This window comes from Capsicum annuum, chromosome 9, assembly GCF_002878395.1.
Source record: "Capsicum annuum cultivar UCD-10X-F1 chromosome 9, UCD10Xv1.1, whole genome shotgun sequence".
NCBI lineage: Eukaryota > Viridiplantae > Streptophyta > Magnoliopsida > Solanales > Solanaceae > Capsicum > Capsicum annuum.
The window spans coordinates 154,712,221-154,718,699 of NC_061119.1; positions in this window are offsets into that span (position 1 = coordinate 154,712,221).

The following is a 6,479-nucleotide window of genomic DNA, read 5'->3' on the forward strand; positions in this document are numbered from 1 at the left end:
TGTATATTTAGCTTTATTGGGTTAGTGTAGTAGTCTTGAAACTGTAAGTTGGATAGAGTTGACTTAAGTACCCTTATTTCTAGTCGAAGTTTCTATCTTAGGCTTGAGTGTGGCTTATTTGACGTCTAGAAGTTGGACAAGACATATTAACCTAGTTTGGGGCATAGTTTGCCTAAATATGGGATTTGAGGATTAGAAGTGGGATTGCTAGCCCACTTAGGCCTAAACTTGCGTTAAGCCTTGTGGACTTGGTTGCGGATATTAGACATAAATAAGGCTAGTAAACCTTAGTATAAGGTTACTTATTGACTTGGTAACTTGTATTGATGTTCCCGAATTGTGGCTTTTGAGTTATGGTTATGATACTTTTTATGGAAGTAGTATTGGTATTTAGTGATGATATTCCTCCTAGATATATTATGTGGCCTATAGAGATGCTATTTCCATTTAGACTTGATGACTGACCTATAAATTATATATTTCCTTTAGTCATGATTGTTGGACCTATAAAGACGATGTTCCTCTTGGATATATATAAATTGGCCTAAAGAAGTGATATTCCTCATAATCATGATGCATGACCTCTTGATATAGGATATCTTACAAATGATTACATGCTTATTGATATTATGACTTCTATATGCGAGATGCCTCCTATATGTGAGATGATTAAAGATATGTTATGGCTTATAAATATGATTACTGATATGAGTTCTGAATATAAATATGGGCCTAAGGCCGTGACTATTAGTTGAGATTATTTAGGATAAATTAATGGGACAAGGGTCGTATTATGACATTGATTGAATATTCGAGAAGTGTTTGTTATTATAAATCATGTGATTACAGTTTATGAATATGAATTTGTATATGTTTGTATACACATATCTCCGGTATAGGATGGATAAAGATGTGATATGATGCTTATTATTCCACTGATTGAATACTGGTGATAGCATGCATAGATTTGATACATTCATGATTATTATATCGATAATTGATGTGATTCTAGGTGAAATATGATCTTATGACTATTCTTCCTAATTGAAGGTTAAGCTAAGTGGTAGCTAGATGTCTTTTAGGTGGCTATAGTACTTGATGGCTAAAAATCTAATGTACTAGTTAATGAGCATTGCTTAGCTAAGATATGGTAACTAGCGATGATTGAGACGTGGCTAATAATGATGTTGAATAGTTGATAAATAAGGATTAGTTGCTAAACGATGGTTAGTTAATGAAGGATGTAAGTTAATAAAGAATGGTTAGATGATAAATGGTAAATTATGGACTATTAATGATTAACGGATATAGTATGATTAGTTGATAATAATGAATGGTGGATAAATGACGGTTTTGGTCTAGTGATGAACCTTGACTAGATGTTAGATGTTGGCTATTTAATAAATAGTGGTTAGTTGCTATCTCGTGAGTAAGGATAATGTTTAGGCTAAATAACTAGAGGTTATGTGATGACTAGTAAACTATTGGTCTTATTATAATGAGTGTTGGTTGACTAATAATGAGTAGTTGGGATGTATTGACAAGATAGTTATCTTTACAGTTATGAGTATATCGGCTTGCATCTGTGCACCTATTATATGCTTGTATTTATGTGTTTATAGTTATGATGATATATTGATACCCGGCAAGGTCGGAGGATATTGTAATGACATATTGATACCCGGCAAGGCCGGAGGATATTATGATGATATTGATATCCGGATTGAGTCCGGAGCATACTATTAAGATGATATTAATACCTGGTAAGGACGGAGGATATTGTGATAATATTGATATCCGGTTCGAGTCCGAATGATACTATTGAGATGATATGGATACCCGGCGAGGTCGGAGGTTGATTACGATGATGATGGTCCTGATAAGGACAGTTATAATGAGTTGTGATATTGATGATATACTTTGCATTCATTCCTGAATGCGCATCGCCTATTACCAGTATGCACCTATATTTATCAGTCGGTATGGGATAGTTGCATAGATATAGGTGAAGGATATGTCTTGTGTTGTTGCATGTTGATTGAAACTTCTGAGCCTGAGATGGTGGGGGTACGCATAGGCTCAGCTAGGTATTTGGTTGTCTAGAGTAGCCGGTTATTCCGCAGTTATTGATATTGTTGTTATCATTATTATGATCATTATTATGGATAGCTTATGACAAATTGGTCATTGACTCGGTATCGGGATTTGAGGTATGTCTTCGGCCTCTCATATCTTATGATTGCATTATTATCCATGATTATTTCATGTCTAGCCATGTGGATTAGAAACCATAAGTATGATAGTATTTAAATCCTTATAGTGTTGTAATGAGGTCTTAAAGTGAGAACAGGATGATATATGTTATGATTTGAGATGACCTCGTATTTATATGTATATATGTACCTATATATATCTACCTATATAAAGCTATAATACTATCGTCTATCTCTTCCTTTGTTGTTCATATTGTATAGTCGTTTCTTCGCCTTGTATATTACTACATATCTTTCTTTCGCTCTTTATTTATATATTAACATAGGATATAGGTATAGCATTGACGTATATTGAATGTAGTTGGAATAAGATAGTTCACCCTGATACTTCCTTAGTTTTATTATGTTAGACTCTTGGACATAAACAGGATAGTTGTTCCTTATTATCTCATTGACTTGTCATATGATTTCTGGACTCTTGGGTGTAGTTTCCATTTCGTTTATATGTTGTATATATCTGCTTTATCTTTGGAGCTCAGTTGGCAGTAGCCTACTGAGTACCATTCGTTTGGTACTCATACTACATTTCTGTAGCCTACACATCATAGTACGGGTTATCGTCGTTGATATATGTATCGTGCGGAGCAAGCCTGGTTCAGAGACTTAGAGTGAGCTCCTGACGTTCAGAGTATTACTTATCTCTCTCTTATGTATTAGACTAGTCTCTAAGTTGTATTCAAAGATAAGTTGTATCAGTTTATTTCTCTTGATATTTCACTTTTTTACTCTTTTTATATTAGAAGCTCTTGTACTGATACCACCAGGTTTTGGGATTCTTCTATGTATTGATCTTTATTTCATATATTCTGTATTTTTTTCTTATATTATTGAGTAGTCCATTACTAGCTGTTCTGGACTACGGAATGGCTTACCTACTGGTGGGTTATGGTAGACACCATCATCACCTGAGGAAATCGGGTCGTGACATTTATATACTGTAAAATATATTTGAATACATTTAATTTAATAATAATAACAATAATAATAATAATAATAATAATAATAATAATAATAATAATAAATGGGAGTACGCAGTAAAATTATTAACCAAAAAAAGTGTGTAGTAATAGTATTAGTGCGGTGATAATAACAACAACAACAACAATAATAATAATAATAATAACAGTTAAAAATAATTATTATTATCTCATTGATTTTATAATTTTTTATGATTGAAAATTAAATAATTCAAACTAAATTTTAAAATGTCTGCAATTGGCCAGATAAGCATTTTCACGGATGTGAACTAATTTGACTTTAAATTTCCTTATTTTTAGGCATTTTTAAAGAAAAATTTGTTCAGTATTTAGATAATTGAAGAAATGAAATAAGGATGACTACATTATTGTTACAAATGGTTTTAATCAGGGTAACTTATCCCTTTATTTGAAGCACAGAAATTCAAATGGTAAAATAATTAAAAGTAACTAATGATAAATTTATTAAAATCGATATACTATTAAATAAAATTAAAATATAAAGATTAGAAAAATATTTAGTTTGAAATTTTTTTATAACATTTTTTATAGTTTAAATTGAAATTATTAAAGGATAGATGATATTTTTAGAGATATAAATTATTTGAATTAGTTTTTTGATAAAAATAAAGTTTGTTGAATATTAGTTTGTTGAACTGGTGTTAAATTTTTGAATTTTGAACTTCAAATGGAAGTTACAAATTCTTTTAAATATTGAAAACAAACTCTATAGTAGATAAACTTGAATTTGAACTAACTAAAAGATAAATTTGAATTTAAATTAAAATATAAAAACTATTTAGATTTAAAAATATTAGACTTTTTGAAGAAAAAAAAATTCCCATTGACTTTAAACTATGAATCTATAGTTAAAGAATCCTAAATAAACTATAACAATTTCATAATAATAATAGACATGAGAATATGGAGGGTCCCGCCAATGTTGAAATTATTGAAAGCTATGTTGGCAGACAAAATGAAAAACAGATTAATGAAAAAACAAGAGTCATTTGTGAATAGTAAAGGACACTTAGCTTTCTGAAAAAGAAAGGGTCGTTTATAAATAGTAAAAGCCAATTATGAATAGTAAGGGTCATTTATTGTTTTGTCTTTTGTATAGAGCATCCATTATATAAGGAGCTCATTTATTTTGAAGAGTCAGGTTTTCAGAACCAGTACTCTCTCTCTACTACCCTTTCTGCCTTGTAATATATATCTTGATTTAAAATAAAAACTTTTGGTTCTGAGCACAATCCATCCATATTAAGGTTATTTTTAAATTTTTGCATTTTAATTTTAATTTAAACTTTATTATCTCTAGCCTATGATGGGCTAAATTCCTAGTGTTGAACTATAGCAGAATATGTTACATATATTAAATGACATCTTGTTATTAATAAGAATTGTAAACCTCCATTATTGCAGAGGTCTGTATGTTAAGATGTTGCAGTTATGAGTCCAATCTTGACATTTACATCGGATGTTCCTGTAAATGTCGATTAGCCAGGTGGGTGTGAAGGGCCGTAATTGGGACTTAGTTTAAGATTTGACTCGTGACCAAGGTTAACTAACATATAGTAAAGGTACCTCGTGCTACAGTGAAGCGATTCGGTCCTTCTTTGCAATTCAAATATAGAATTTCTTAGGTAAATATAAATCACATTTTAAAAAGCTAAGGATAAGAAAGAAGAATAACAAACTAATCTTTTTGTAACAAATTATGTATTTGAAATTTGCATTTGAATTTGAATGAAATTTGAATTGGAATAGGGTTCTAGGTTTTTAGTCTCTCTTATATATACCCCTATATCATAAGCTTTATTGGTGAATTTATTTACAACATTCTTTACATTTTTCATTTTAAAAATTATTTTTGATTTAACAATTTTCTTTTTTATATGCAGGGAGGGTATGACTTTTTCATCTTAATCTTTCTCTATTCCCGTAAACGAAAAGGAACAAGTCCACATCCATTGATTTTATATCTATCTACTTCTTGCGATAATTCGTCTCACCATAAATGATAACACAAGTAAATGATTCATAGGTTAATCGATTTTAAATTAATACAATTTCTATTGTTTAATTTATGAAGAAGTGTTCTTGAGTGTTCATTCTAAATTTTAGTGATAATTCTGTTGTTATTGTTGACTTGTAGAAGAGATAAAGAAGAATGAAAAACAGAAAATAAAAGATAACTACAAAAGTAAAGTTTTGTTGCTATAGTTGGCAAGCTTAAGTTTTTTAAATTTTGTGTTTAATTTTATTGTTCTTCTTTCTTTTTAATATTGTTTTATTTCATAATTTTTTTTATATTTAATTTAATTGTATGAAATTTATGATTGTTTGATTTCTATATTTAGTAACTACCACATTCACATATTTACTTTTTAGGAGGATTACAAATTTATAGATATATAGATATTTTAATTCATTTATTCTCTTTTAATTTTACTTGTAAATTTAAATTTATGTTATAAACTATTTTAGTGATTTTGGGTGTCATTTAGTTTCATAATATAGAGAAAGAAAATAAAAAACACAAACTCAAATCACAACCTAAAAAAGATAATTTTTAATATAATATCTTAAACATGTTGTACGCAGATTACATAGTTATCTTTTTAAAAAAAGACTATAGAATGAATTTTTAATTTTATTTTAGTCCTTTAAATTCACATTCAAGAAATTTTCTTACCTTGTTGAATTCCTTATAACTCTTGGGACAAAATTAATGAATTTAAATAAATAGCCACTGTCACTATTTATATTTTATATTAACACAAAATTATAATTTAAAATATAGATGAATCTAAACAATGAAAAAATCATGGGCTATGAAATAAAGGTAAATAAATAAATTAAATTTATAAAAGTATTTTTTTAATTATAACGAGTAAAATCTTATATTTTAATGAATTTATGATTTTCTTTTTTTATTTAAAATTAATATTCAAGATATCTTACATACACTATGTAATTCATTTTAATTCTTAGAAAAAGTTAATAATTTTTGTTGAATTAAAAAGATTTAAAAGTAAATATGAGATAAAATTATATTTCAACAAATTTGAAAGTGTCTAACTAATTTTAAACGAGGAGAAAAATTCTAACAAATTAGATTATTTTGGAGTCTTCTTCTAATTTTTATTTCATTTATTTTATTGTGCATAGCAAAATTTATCTATTTTAATTTCTATATTTTGAGATATTAACACACACAAAAAAA